A 14,697-nucleotide genomic window follows, 5' to 3' on the forward strand; every position below is an offset into this window, starting at 1 on the left:
TTTAATGATTTCGCAGAAGTGTTGGTAAAATAAAAAGACAAACCATCAGGCCCAGGGGCTCCATTAGCATAGGAGCCCATAATTGCTTCTTTGATTTCCTCCTCTGAAAAAGGCCTTTCCAGCATTGTATTTTCAGCCTCTGTCACCAGTTCTTCTTCAGACCAAAATTGGTCATTCAGGTGTATATTAGGTTTAGGTTCAAACCCAAAAAGGTTTTTGTAAAAATTAGTGGCTACATCTAACATGTCTTTGGTGGAGTATACTGGTCCATCAGGGCCCTCCAAAATAGATAGGTGGTTTTTCCTTCTACGTTGGTTAGCAACAACATGGAAATATGATGTATTCTTATCTCCTTCTTTGATCTTCCTGTCTCTAGATCTCTGCCACATGGCAGTTTCTTCTTTCCTCCATATATCATTTAATTCATTTTTACTTTGTTTCATTATGAGGATATCCTCAGGACTAGATCTACCTTGCTCAGAAAAGACATCTAGGATCTCAAACTCCTGTAAAAGATCTTTTTTCTTCTTCTTCATGGCAGCCTCAATATTAATGCTCCACCCCTTCACCAGTTTCCTAAAGAGTTTAGTTTTAAATTGCCAGGTTTCAATAGCAGAGGTGAAGGGGGAAGGTGTGACCCAAATTTTCTCAACCAGGGCCTGAAAATCAGGTTGGTTAAGCCACCATTTTTCAAACTTAAATGGTTTGGCTGGGCTGTTTACATTCATCCCAGAATCCAGCAGGATGGGGGCATGATCACTTCCCACCCTTGGAAGGGCACACAGGGAAGTAAGTGGGAAGTGACAATCCCAGCTGGTAGCAGAGAAAACTTTGTCAATGGTGGCAAAGATAGGGTTGTCTTGGTTATTGCTCCAGTGAAAACTCTGTTTGACAGTTTGTATTCCATTAATCCCCATTTATTAATCCAGTCATTAAACAAAAAAGCCTAGGAATTGTTAATATCGCGAGAGGTTTTTTCTTAGCCTCCCTAATCAAATTAAAATCTCCCCCAAACAGGACAGGATAGCACAAGCCTTCCATACTCTCATGTAGTTCAGCAATAAAGTCAATTTTATCAACAGCATAAGCTGTGCCATACACCACAACTAGGTGCCAACAAAAGCCATCAATCTTACTTTTTAAGGAAATAATAATACAATATTTCTTTAGGCAAACCTCCAGAATCTCAAAGGAATTGGTTTTAGTACCCACAAGGATACCACCAGCATCACCTACTGCAGGAAGTATGTGCCACTCATATGTAATGGATCCAGCTAAAGTATTAAGGAAGGAGTCAGATAGACTCTCTCTTTTAATTTCTTGGAAACCTAAAAAATCAGGCTTATACTTATTAACCAAATCAGACAGGCACTGAAGTTTTCCTTTCTGTCCTAGACCTCTAATGTTCCAAAAGATACCAATCATGGGATTTTAAAGGGGTGTGTCAGACTAAAAAAGTCCCTCTCTTACTGCATTCCCACAGCTACCTACAACACCAGCAGTGCCCCCTGGTGTGTTGGTGCTAGGGATGCTGTTATCTGGAGTACAAACCCCAATATCTTTATCTATCTCAGTGTCTAAATTATCAGGTAAGGAAATCTCAGGATTTTGAGAAGCAAATACCAGACATTTTTTAGTTTCATCTCTGATGATGTCATTAATGATTTGTTTTTTCCATGTCATTATTACCAATTTTAATATTAACTGCAGAAGCATAAGCTCCTAAGGTAGCCGATGATTCAGTAGTGAAGGACTTACTTTTGAAGGTGGCAGGGACTTCCAGGTTTTTCTTCATCTTGTAAGCAGTAGCCTTTTCCATGATGTTCTGTCTGTTATGTGCCCTAGTGCTTGGTCTGGGAGCAACCACTAGCCCCCATTTGCTTTTGATGGCTGGTTGTTCATTGGGGAGAGCCATACTTTCAGTCAAACCCATCATCTTCATTCCACTGACCATAGAAGCATCCAGAGTAGCCAACTCCTCCTCTGAATCAGCCACATCACTAGCAGAATCAGATTCAGTGTCATTCAGCTCTGTTAGCAGATCAGAACAGTAGGTTTTTTGAATGGACATTGTGGGAGAGGCAGTAGCGTGTCCCATGGATGCAGCATAGGGAGTGGTAGAGCCACAGGGCTCACAGCTAGGGGTGCTCAGGCTTTTTATAGCTTCAGAAAACGGAATTGGAACACATTCCTCATGTTTAAGTGACTTTTTTCCAGAGATTTTGTCCATTCTCACAGGAGAGTAACAGGCCTCGACCAGGGCAGCTGGATGGAACGCTGCCTCATTGTCCTTGGTCTTTCTAGGAGGTGTTTTCTTCGATGAGCTAACCCTGTTGGCCAGGTCAAGAGCATCAATAGGTTCTTCTCCATCATCTAAGATATCTTTGTCAGTTTCCTCGCCTTCAGGTTCTTTATTGTCATCATCTATAGCTATATCAGTTGGGCCATCATCATCATTGGGGTCATCAGCACCTATTTGATCAAATCCTTCCACTGTGAACGACAAGATGTATAGCTTTTTCCTCATCTCCATGATTCGTTCAAAGGGAATTTTTGCTGGGTTCCTGCAAGCAATCTTGACACGCACCTTCTCATAGAAACTTTTCATTAGACCATTCCAGTCTACATCCACAAGGATCCCAAAGCAGGATGCAATCTGCGACAGTACCTTCCATGTACACCATTTGGAAGAAAGGCCTTCAATGATCACCCAAGCTTCGATAAGCTCATTGAAAGGGTCAATCGCACCAGTCCACTTCTCCACTGTCACAGACACTCCATCAATGGGCAAATCAAACGCAGGAAATTCAATCAATTCTTCCACATCTTTCCAAGGAGGGAACCGGACCAGGAATTTCTTCTCAGACAGAGGTCTGACTTGCCATGTCCACTGTTTATTTTTGCAGAAAATCCCTGACAAGTTCTTGATCAGATCTAACTGGCCAATCTCTCCCTTCATGATCCATACTTCTCCATAGTTTCTGAAATTGAGCCAGTTTGCTTCACGGCCCACAGGAGCACCTATGTGGTAGAACCCCAACCCCAAAGATGAACTACCGAAGAATGTAGCAACTGGGTGAGGTTGTGTCCAAGCTGCACAATTGTTGATGTTGTGTCCTTCTAATCCGCATATGAAGCAAATCTTCTTCTGAACACAATTGCCGACGTAATGACCAGGGCCTCCACAGGTAAAACATACCATATCTTTGTATCGCTCGTCCAGGATCTGCACAGGTGGGGCTGGTGGAGCTGGCGGCGGAGGGACTGCCCCCGCTTGTTGAGGCTGAGGGGGAGCAGTGCCTTTGGGAGGGGGGCAGGAGACCGCGCCCCACCCACCCCTTGGCGATGGCCGGTGTTCTTCTGCGCAACTGGGGCGCGCTGTTTCTGCACCCCAGTCAGCGCGGTCTTGTCCGCCATGGCAACCACTTGAGCAAAAGACTTGGATCCCGCCCCAATCCCCTGCCTGATGATCTTGAGTCTTGTTGGTGGGGGGGGGGGGTCAAAGGGCCTGATCTTCTTGACTGGGAACAAATCAGATGGGGAGAAGCATCCAGATCAAACTAGATCTTTTCGGAGCCATCCCAAGGTGGAAGCAGCTTGGTTCGGGGGACGGGGACGAGGTTGGCGGCGGGGAGGGGATGGAATGGCCCAAAGCTGTCCAAAAACCCTAGATATAACCTCCTCCGTGTCACCAGGGGAAGAAGACGTATTCGCCAAAGGCGTTTTCACTCGTCTGCATTTGATTGGTGGGAGGGACGTGGCAGTAGGCCCTCTGCCAATCAGCCTGGGTGGCCCCTCTCGAGCCGCAGAGGAAAAATCCCCCAACTCCGGCGAAGTAGGCCTCGCCGCCGACGAATTTTTTTGAATCGCAGAGTACAAACTCTGCTCAACACACACTTGAACATTTGGCTGATTAAAAGTAGTGATTACCTGGGTATTAGAGATACAAATCCCTTTGCGTGACCTTGAACGAGCACCCGGGGGAACCTCACCGCGGTCACCGCGCCATGGCGGCTCCAGTGTGCCGCAGCGAGGCATGGGAGTAGCACGGCATTGCAGCTCCGCCGCGATACCCGCGACTCTCACGCACTCGGTGGCAGCACGCCCAGGATGCACTCCCGTCAAGATGCCCACCGTGGCTCGTCCGATTTTGCCTCCGCCCGTGCCCAAATCACGAATTCTGCCGGTGGAGATTGCAGAAACGAGGGCATCCTCGCCCTTTCCTCCGGCGTGGCCTCTTCGAAGATGTGCCGCGCTAGTTTCCTCTGTTCCATGTCCGCTTTCCTCCGGCAGATCTCCGCAACCCGCGCGGCCACGGATCTCGCCTCTGGATTGGTCCCCATCGCCATCGCCACCGCCCGGTCCGCCGCCTTCCACTCCTGCACACAACGGATCCACTCGAAGGTGGCGTCTCGGAGCCTGATTGCATGCTCCGTCCACCCCCTGGCTCTGGTCGCTTGGAGTACTGCTTGCGGGAATGGCGCTATCAGATGCAGGATCTCCGGGAATCTGTCGAGGATAGCAGGGGGAGCGGAGGTTCCTGGTTTGGTGGTTGCTGGGGTGGAGGTGGGGTGGTTGCGGCCGGCGTCCACAGTCCACGCCGGCGTGGAGGCATGCCGCGGCGCTAGATCTACGGGGGCGGCGGCTATGGCGAAGGGGAGGTGTGGCGTCGCGAGAGCGAGAGCGAGATGTGTGGGCATGAGCGAGACGTGGGCGGCGTCTGCATTCTGATCAATTCTATCAATCTGATCAAAGCATGTATCTTCAAATAGGGTTTATTTACAGTTTCTTTTGCGGGTGAAACTTTGTATTACTCAAGTGGTAAGACCACATTCTGCATTACAAAGTTCAAGGACCTCTGATAAACCAGAGTTAAGCCACACTACTGTTCTACTCTTGGATCTAGCAAAATTTGCCAAAAAATCACTAACATTATTTTGACTACGATGAACGAAACTAAATGTAGTTTCCCGAAGACTCCTCAGGTACTTGATTTCCTTTACCAATGATGAAAAAATTGATCTATCAGTCGAATCATTTGTGATTATGTTCAAGGCCTCCCGTGAGTCCATCTCTACCTGAATAGGTAGCTCCGTTCTCTGAATTGCTATTGAGAGACCCTCCATACATGCACTTAGTTCCGCCTCCAGAGCATTCCTGCAGGAAAAAAGCTCCCTGCATGATGTATATATGATCTGTCCCTTGCTATCTCGGAGGACCATACCAGCTCCTGCCTTCCCATCTATAGACCAAGAGCCATCAATGTTGAGCTTTGACCACCCCTCCATAGGTAAAACCCATGCGATGTTGCTAGCAACAGATGGTCTCACTCGCGGTTCAGGCAAACAATATGCAACAACCTGTTTACCTTTCAGGAGTTCATCATCTGAATACTTTAGCGAAATTAAGGAGTCCAAGTATCCCATCAAAAACCGTTTCGATGCCTCCATCGGAGGTGGTTCTTTGTTGTGTGTTATCTCATTTCAATTGTGCCACACCCGCCACAAACACATCAGCAGCATGCCCCTCTCTATCTCTGAAAGTGGATAAAGCACTTCCAGCAGCCATTCAATGCCTGTGTTCTAAGTTCCTCCCGTTTTGGTAGCCTCCAAACGGTTGCCATGCATTCTCACAACTGAACTGCCAGCGGACACTTACAAAGAGCATGAAAGGTGTCTTCCTCTTCCCTCTCGCAAATTGGGCAAATTCCAGAAGTTCCTAAGTTGTGCTTGTTTTTGTTTTGCCACGTTGGGAGGGAGTTCACAGCAACACGCCATGCAAAGTTTTTGACCGTAGGTGGCACAATGCTTTTCCAGATAAGCTTCCAACAAGCCCGACGGCCATCCGGAGCAGCGCTTGACGATTCCGCAGAGCTTCTGTACGTTTCCTCAAAGGCTAATTCATATGCCGATTTCACTGAAAATACTCCAGTTTTCGTCGGGCCCCAAGCCAGCACGTCCTCCTCGAGCCGAGGTGACGCTCTTATTTTCAAGATTTCCTGTACATCACATGGCAAAAATGCTTCTTGAAGTAAATTATAATTCCAAGCACCATTGCGATGTAGAAGTTGTGACACATGTCTATATCTGCAAGTCCCTTGGATTGATATAGGTCTATAGGAGAAAGGTCTAGGGATCCAAGGGTCCCTCCAAATTCTGATATTGTTCCCATTCCCTACTCTCCATATTAGTCCTTTCTTAAGTAGATCTAGGCCATGGCTGATTGCAGTCCAAGTTGAAGAAGCATTTCCTGAGAAAACTGTATCCTCAAGTTTTCCATTGGGGTAGTATTTGCTCTTTAGCAGTCTGGCGCATAAACTTTCAGGCCGAGTCAACAATCTCCACGCCTGCCTGGCCAATAATGCCTGGTTGAACAAACGGTAATCTCTGAATCCTGCACCGCCTTTGCTCTTTGGTCTCTGTAGTTTTTGCCAAGATTTCCGGTGTGTTTTACGTTGCCTTTTCTTGCTCCCAATAAAAGTTCCTGACCATCTCCGTAAGAACAGTCTAGTGGCTACAAATTTATACAGATCTTCCCCGCAAAGAAAAGAAAAGATCAGACTATGAAACGAGTTGGGTTAAGAAAAATTACCGCACTAGGGCTGCTTACCTGCAGGTGCAGGAGTAATCGGTGGTGTGGATTGCCCCGTCGGCTGCGCTGGTTGCGGCACAGATCGGCTCAGGACATTGGCAGAGCCAGGGCGTGGCATATTGGCCTGGTGTGGGGAAGAGGACGGCCGGGATGTTTCATTATCTCATACAGTCAGTCGTACTTAACGTGGACTCGCGGAATCCGATCAGGAAGTGGAATGATCGAGAGCAACTAATTAACGAGCGCTCCTTTGGGAGCCTCGCAATGATCAGCGTCACTTGGCACGCTCCAAGCCACCCGTCATGTGTCGCACTCCGGACGCTCCCTTTGGATTTTATTTTTTTATTTTTTCACATGTGTTTTCGGCTTTTTAAACAGTTTTTTTGGGTTTTTCGACGTTTCAGTTTTCCACCGATTTCTTGAACTTTTGGACCAATTTTTTTTTTTTCGAAAAAATTCGTTTTTTTTCTTTCGCGAGAGTCACGGCCGTGCCTCTCGGAAATGAAAAAAAATGCGTTTTCTGTCTTTTTTCTTCCGTGAAAGGCATGGTTTTGCTTTCGAGAGAGGCACGGTTATGCTTTCGCGAGAGTCACGGCCGTGCTTCTCGGAAACGCAAAAAAAGTGTTTTCTATTTCTTTCCTTCCGCGAGAGGCACAGTTGTGCTTTCACGAGAGGCACGGCCGTGCCTCTCAGAAACGGAAAAAATGTGTTTTCTGTTTTTTCTTCTTTCACGAGAGGCACGGTTTTGCTTCCGCGAGAGGCATGCTTGTGCTTTCACGAGAGGCAGGCCGTGCCTCCTCGGAAACGGGGAAAAAATGCATTTTCTCTTTTTTTTTGTGGGAGGCACGGTTTTGTTTCCACGAGAGGCACGATTGTGGTTTCGCGAGAGGCACGGATGTGCCTCTTTCGAAAAGGGAAAAAAACCCATGCTCCCGGTTCGGTTTTTTCATGAAAAAAAGTTCGTCTAAACCTATCAACATGAGATCTAGTTTTAAAGATCTCGGCGCGAGGAATCCAACGGTGAAAACGGTTCGAGATTTGGACGCACACAGTTAAAGAGATAAAACGTTTTGAATAAACGAATCTACGAAAAAAGGGAAAAACTCCCTGGTTGCGACAAATGGCACATGCAGCGCGCCACTTGTTGCAACTTGGGAAGGTGGGAGTGATCTTTGCAACAAGTACTCCTTAACTAGTGATTTCAGGAAGGATCGGTCGATCCGATCGTGGGACGAGACGGACTGCGGAGGCCGGACGTCGATTCTGTAGCGCTCGTAATTTCTGACTGGGCCGGCCCATGATGTATATATATATACTATTCGTCACATAGGGTGAGGAATTGAGTTTTAAAACGTAACACTTGAGGTAAGATTACTACAGAAAGGAAGGAAACCATTCCTCGACTGTACAAAGGGAGCGCGGTAATCTTACATTATGCATGCCACTAAGTTACGTCTTGTGAGAAACTATTATGGCGCCGCTGTAAGAAACAAAGGTTGTGACGTAAATTTTCTGTCATGCATGCTAAGTAAGTTGCCATAAGATAAAATAGGCTCGCAAGGTAAATTTACCTCACCATTAAACTACCTCTATGTGCATGAGCTGCATCGCATGATACTTAGTTTCTTTAAAAGATGTTTTCTGCTCCTAGAGAAACCACGAGATAGAGACTGGAAATAAGATGGACTGTGTTACGTTAGGAACTTAGTGAATCATTACTGTCGTAATAAAGGAGCTACATAATTCTCATACATAGGTCAGAATGTTACTGAAATAAAATAGTAGATTACTTACAAGGCAAGTAGATTTTAAAAAATGTAATACATTTGACTAAACCAAATACATGAATTGCACATAAAGATTGATAAATTGCATAAATTAGAATTACCTTAGAGGGTTCAATCAAATACTGGAAGAACTGATGAGAGAGATTAATCCCATGAAGCCTATATATATGCACACGAAAAGAAGTATGCTTTCTCAAGCCTATGTACTACTTACCAGCATAGAGTTCTGTAGGATCAGCAATCAAGGTTCTGGAGATGTTGGACATCTGGTTGAAGCCTGACTTCTTTGTTGTGCGCCTTTGTGAGCTGTTTAACAGCAACATCAGATGGAAAAATTGCCTCCGGAAGTCACAAGTTGCAAGTCAAATAGTAACAAAACATTATTCTTGGGATGAACTCACAGAAATAATTTGGAAGCAAATCAAATTTCCTTTAACCCAATTTTGTTCTACACAAGAGAAGAATTAAACCAATATACTGTATTTTTTTCCATTTTCCTTTATCAGGCCTCAATTCTTTCAAAGGGATCCTTTTCCTCGTTCGAGAGTCTCCGCCCTTCTTCCACTCCGTCCCGAAGACTAACTAAGACCAATTGAGTCACGGCATGTCTACATGAACCTACAAGAAGCACATCCAAAACGGGGCTGCTAGTGCTTGTTTGCTAAAGAAATGTTAAGCATGATTCAGGAACAAAATCACTCTTTTCATTCCTCTAAACCTCAATTTTAGAGTGTGGAATAGTAGCCCACTCTGCCACGCCCCGCTCCGTCGGTGAGTCACCTCCTCTCTGTCTGCCCGTTGTTGGTTGATTTCGGGGCCACATTGGGGTTCCAGCCACCTTCCGTGGCCTCAGTCCGCAATCTGCCAGATGTTGCTCATCTCGCCGTCGACATTCTTCCTCCTCTGTTGCTGGTGCATTTGGAGGCATTAGAAGTTCAGAACGACGTCGTGTTCCTAAGAAAATGGAGTTACAGAGTGCTAAATGCAAGAGCACAAACACAGGTAAGCAAATATAGTAAAGTCTAGAAAACATAACAAAAGGCTCAAGCCTTGAGTCATAAAAAGAAAAGATAGTTCACTGGGTACCAGCTCTTACAGGACTCCTGAAGATAACATACCAAGTGTAAAAGCCGCTGCAAAACTCCTCATGTAGCAAACCACAACTAATAACCCAGGAAAGTCACCCAGCACACGCACCAAGAAACAATAGGAAATATTGCATCAGAACTCCTAGCGATTGCAGTGATCTCAAGAGGAACATTGACGAGCATGCTTTTTTAATTGACTAGAAAGTAGCATAATTATCTGAAGTTATGTCCAACATCCAGAACAGAGTCACTTCTCAAAATAACAAGTTGTAATGATTGAGAGAAAATAAATGCTGAACTACAATTAGAGATCAAAGAAAAACAAGAGGAGAGTTCATCAATGCACAGGAGCTTTACGTAAACCTGTTCTGACAGATTGTTCTGCCTCACTTTTTTGAGCGAACCAGAGAATAATCGAAAGGCTAAACTAGCGATTTGAGAAGAGCATGACAAAGCAATTGAGGAATAGCATGGCAAAGTGAAACGTAGGTGGAAGTTGATTGGATATTTAGAAGAGATAGCATCAGATTTGGGGTTGGCGCACCTCATCCCGTGCACTCGCACCCGACCAAACTTCAATCCAAACATTACAGAATGCCGTCATGAAGCAGCACAAGATCGGCCACACACTGCAGCGCCGCCACGATCACCCATCACGGCTCCACCGCGACGACCCCGCAGGACGCTGCCCAAGACCTAGGCAGACGCCGCAGAACACTCTGTCCCAGCGGCCCAGCGACAACCACAGCGTAGAACCACGCCGCCGAGTAGCACGCCGGCCCACCAGCCAGCCAATCAATTAATTCACTCCGAGCCAAATCACTGAGCACCACACTGCTGTCTCCTGCGTGCGCGTCGCCGCCGATACTCACAAACCGTTCGAAGGCACAACTCTCTCTCTCTTTTTTCTAAAGAAGAAAGATGGGTAAGTGGGGGTAGATTTGAGTCAACGATAAACGTAAATTTACTTCCAACCCGATGTAATTTTACAACGTGGAATGGGTGGCCTCTTTACCTCAAACGCAAAACAATGGTCTGACTCAGTCAATCGACCAGGGTGAACTCTTCACCCTGGATTATTAATAGACTTTCTCACTATCTCCAAGTAAATTTAGTAACCTCTGAATCGTTGCTGACAATCTAGTAAATCACATGCACAAGGACCATATCACTACTCCATGTGCTGAGCTTAAACTGAAACATATCGGCCGCCTAGAAGAAGAAAGAAACTGTAAAATTCAATAACTAGCAAAAGCATAGAATGGCAGACATAGTTCTTTGTTTTCACGCATACCCATTTCCAAATACCAACTAGAGCTGAAATTATATTAGTGGCTCAAGTAAAAAAAATAGGCCATCCTACATGCTTGTTAGTATACCATTAACTACAACAGAAATCACATTGGGGGCATGGTAGGTTCTTGTCACTACACCATTTTCTCTTCATGCATAGCATTTTCGAAACATTTTGAAACTAGTTACTGACAAAGTGAGTTATTCACACAAAAATTATTACAGCATCAGTGATATATGAACTACAGAATTGAGACAAGATTTAAAATAAGTATGACTGAATGCTTTAAATCGGCAGAAGTGCAAACAAAACTGAATTAGCATTCGAGAATCAAATTCATTACTGCAGTGGGCATTCACCATTTCAAATCATAACGCCTTCCGGGATAAAACAATATGTACAATATTCGCGTAAAGTCTGAAGAAATGTTGAACTTTCGGGGAAATGTGTTTGTTTTCTTCTTTTGATACATGAATTTGTTTGGTCCATATGTTTGATGATGTGACAGTGAAAGGTAGCAGAAAAGTAGTTATAGCAGAGCAGTACAAGCTGGTAGCTCTCCATTATCTAGTTACATAAGTGTGAAAATGGTTATCTAACAAGCCGTGGCACAAACACCTGACGTGTGAAAGAAGAACAAACAAATAGTCATGCATGAATTAACCAAATCAAGTTATCAATAAGTATCACTAACAAATTAACCTATAATCACGGTAAATCTATTATCATGCACGGTGCAACGATTGCATTTCCTATTCACTAAGAAACTCCATGATCTAGTGTTGTTCTTATTCAGAATTTTAAGAACAAACACCAAATCTTCGGAGAAAGAAATAAAAATAAGAAAAAACACATCGATGCAACGTGATGCAGTGACTGCATTGTGTAGAGGTAGTGCTTCTATGTGCACTGGCGGAGCATCGTGGAGACCAAACGCGTCCACGACCCTCCTCCCCCAGTACTGAGCACTCCATCGATTAATTGATCAAAATTTTGATGCGTTGTGAATCTTTCATTTAGTAGCATAGGGGAAACAACAGATGATGCAGGCACTTTAAAAAAAAAAATAGAGGGCGAGGAAATTGTTGAATCTCCTTCGGCTCCTAATGATCTAGCATTTGTGGTGGTCTTTTCTGATGGACAACCAATTACCACTCTGCTTCTTTTACCCTGATGAAAGATTAATTCAGCTCGCTACTGACCAGAGGAAGTGAGGATGAAACACGTACAGTATGAGGGATCTTTTTCCTGTAGGACAGAATGATGGCTCTTGTTGTGGCCGAACCCCAAATTTTGCACTTAGATCAACGAGGACGTCGCCAATGGGAGTTCCACCCTTCCCGTCCACTGCCTTCCCATTGTGCCGCCGCGACGCGAGGAGCAGCTTCTTGGGCAACCCGGGATTCTTTCTTGGTCTTCTTCCTCTTCATTTGCCCCGCTCCTAAAAAATCAAGAACCCTAACCCTAAAAATTCAGAAATTAATGGATGGGGAAAGGGGGAGGAAGAGGAGGAGGGAGGCCTTACTGGCGAGAAAACCGACGGCGGTGGAGAGCGACGCCGGAGAAGGACGTTGTCGCCGCGGATCTCACGCCGCATCGGTGCACTTCCCGCTTCGCCTCCTGGTCGCTATCGCGTGAGAGAGGGAATATGAGTACTGCTTGGAACCAGTCGGATCCGATTAGCAGATAACAGAACGTGAGGTTGCTAGCTCCTAAACGGTTAGCAAATAAAATTACCTCGATGCCAAGGTAATTTTACCTCGAGGAAACTAAAAGAAAAAACCAATCGGGAGCGAAGAGCCGAAGACCAACGTAAAGTTACCTTCATCGTGGGGTGCGATTCGAGACAATCCCAGTATTCTGGCTCGGTCGTTGGACTGGGGTGAAGAATTACTTATTTTTCATCCAGGGTCCTAAATAGACGTTTGGTCGCGCTATTCGTCACCCTGAGAGAGGAATACTTATTCCTCACCCTAGCCTAATCACACGCACCCAAGCACGCACGCGACCCGCACAGCACCAGCACCCTGAGGTTTGTGCGGTAATTTATAGTGCCTGCGAGGTAATATTACGTTCTTGACTTATCTCAAGCGCGAGGAGCCATAACCATCCCCGATTGGAACGTACAGTAGTTGACTGCGACGACGACCGTCACCGCCGGCCACTCGTTCGCTCCTCCTCCTCCTCCTCCAAACGGCGATCGAGTTTGATGATTCCAGGTGCGGGCATCACGATCTCTGCTATTGGATCCAGGTGCGGGAGATTAAAGTATTAAACCCAGTCTCTAACCTCCCAAACAGGACTCAGACTCTGTTGTTGGATCCTGCTGGATCTTGTTCGGGGATGAGACTGACGTTCGAGTTCGATCCTGGCCGACGGGATTGAGACGCACGTTCTCTAACCACCAGCAGCGTTCGATCCTGCCGTCGGCCATACTCCAAGCGGCGTGGGCATCAAGCTCGGCTTCGACACCCGCACCATCCAGGTCCACTCCCGCCTCCCATGTCCCGTCTTGCTTCTATTATTCTAATCGGTGGGTGCTTCCCACTAATTGGTGGTTCCTTCCAGCATCACTAGGATCTCTGTTGTTGACTAGTTCCAGGACGGGGACTGGTTAAATTTTGCAAGTGATAGGGTTAATTGACTAGTTCAATTAAATCACCAGTATCCAATCCACTAAGGAGAGTAATTTTAATCGGCCAGTGGCCAATAGGACTAATTAACTAGTTCGAGTTCACTAATAATTAGCTAGTTCAACTTCCAGTCAGAATCTGAATTAATACCACTGAATACATTACAATCGGGCTAGAGTTCAGTCCGTGTTTTCTTCAGTAACCCTAATGGCAATCATGTGTACGTGCTCCATTGTGCTGCACCAGGAGCATTTTGATAAATTTGGCCTGAATTGTCATGAACAGAACCAGATACATTATTGCCAAGACATCAGCGCCACACACACCCCCATCAAATCCGTCCAACCTCATCCTGTCTCCTCTCAGATCTCGGTGGCTGCTCCATTCTCGGTGCCTGATTAAGCACAAGGTATTGTTGTTCATTCCTTATTGGATTGTCATTGCTGTGCGTTGAGCTGAGCCCAAGTTAATGTAAAGCTCATGATTTTCAAACCGCATTTTGTTGTCGCCATCTAATCTTATGAATCTTACAAAGTAGTTAAGCATTATGTCGTTTCTTTTGCGTCTGCACATGCAGATTTTTAATAGACAATGTATTGTTGCTTCGAGTGCGTCTGTGGTTCAATGTCATATATGACACCATCGCTTGGCAGGGCGATCCGGTATGAGGGAGCGCCATGGGAGAACCCAGCCCGCGCGAGTATCCATGGAGGCGGCTGGCGGGAGAGATCGTCCTAGCAAGGTGGATCTAGCGTCCCATCGTAGATGTTGGGATATTAGGCAAGTTCATGATTAATTCCAGTAAATAATTCATGACTAGAAGAGATACTAGCATGCAATAATCTAGCAAACTAGAAGAACAACAAGACATGCATAACAGCAGCAAACACGTAACAATAGCTGTAGAGACAGACATGAACAGAGGATGTTGGACGTACCGATCGTTAACTATTATGGGTGCGACGGTGTTGATGACGATCTGCTGCTGACGGCGATGAGTAGCACCGCCCGACTTGGACGGAAGACGACCCGTGATGACGAATTTGAGCAGTCGCGCACAGCGCTTCCCAAAAACCTAATTCGTCCTCTCCCGGTGCAGGATCGCAAAGACGAACGGTTCCGGAGACCTGCTCTCCCACGCGCCGATGCACGCCGGCGTTTGGGATGGAGTAGACTACGACGGCGGCGCAAGTTGTGAGATGAGGCAAAACCCTAGGTGTTTTCGGTGTGTCTCTGGCCGCAGCCGGTAGCTGTATATATATATTAGGACCAGAGGCGGTATTGTGTCGCGATCACAATCTCAA

The 14,697-nt window shown here is 45.9% G+C and overlaps 1 long non-coding RNA gene across 1 annotated transcript; it reads left to right on the plus strand.

The window, feature by feature from the left end:
- The first annotated feature begins 13,683 nt into the window (after positions 1 to 13,683).
- On the plus strand, positions 13,684 to 14,174 carry LOC123075625 (uncharacterized). Its single transcript, XR_006436175.1, has 2 exons — positions 13,684 to 13,802; positions 14,047 to 14,174. It is a non-coding gene; the product is annotated as an uncharacterized lncRNA (long non-coding RNA).
- Positions 14,175 to 14,697: the final 523 nt, after the last annotated feature.

This window comes from Triticum aestivum, chromosome 3D (genome assembly GCF_018294505.1).
Source record: "Triticum aestivum cultivar Chinese Spring chromosome 3D, IWGSC CS RefSeq v2.1, whole genome shotgun sequence".
In the NCBI taxonomy this organism is placed as follows: Eukaryota; Viridiplantae; Streptophyta; class Magnoliopsida; order Poales; family Poaceae; genus Triticum; species Triticum aestivum.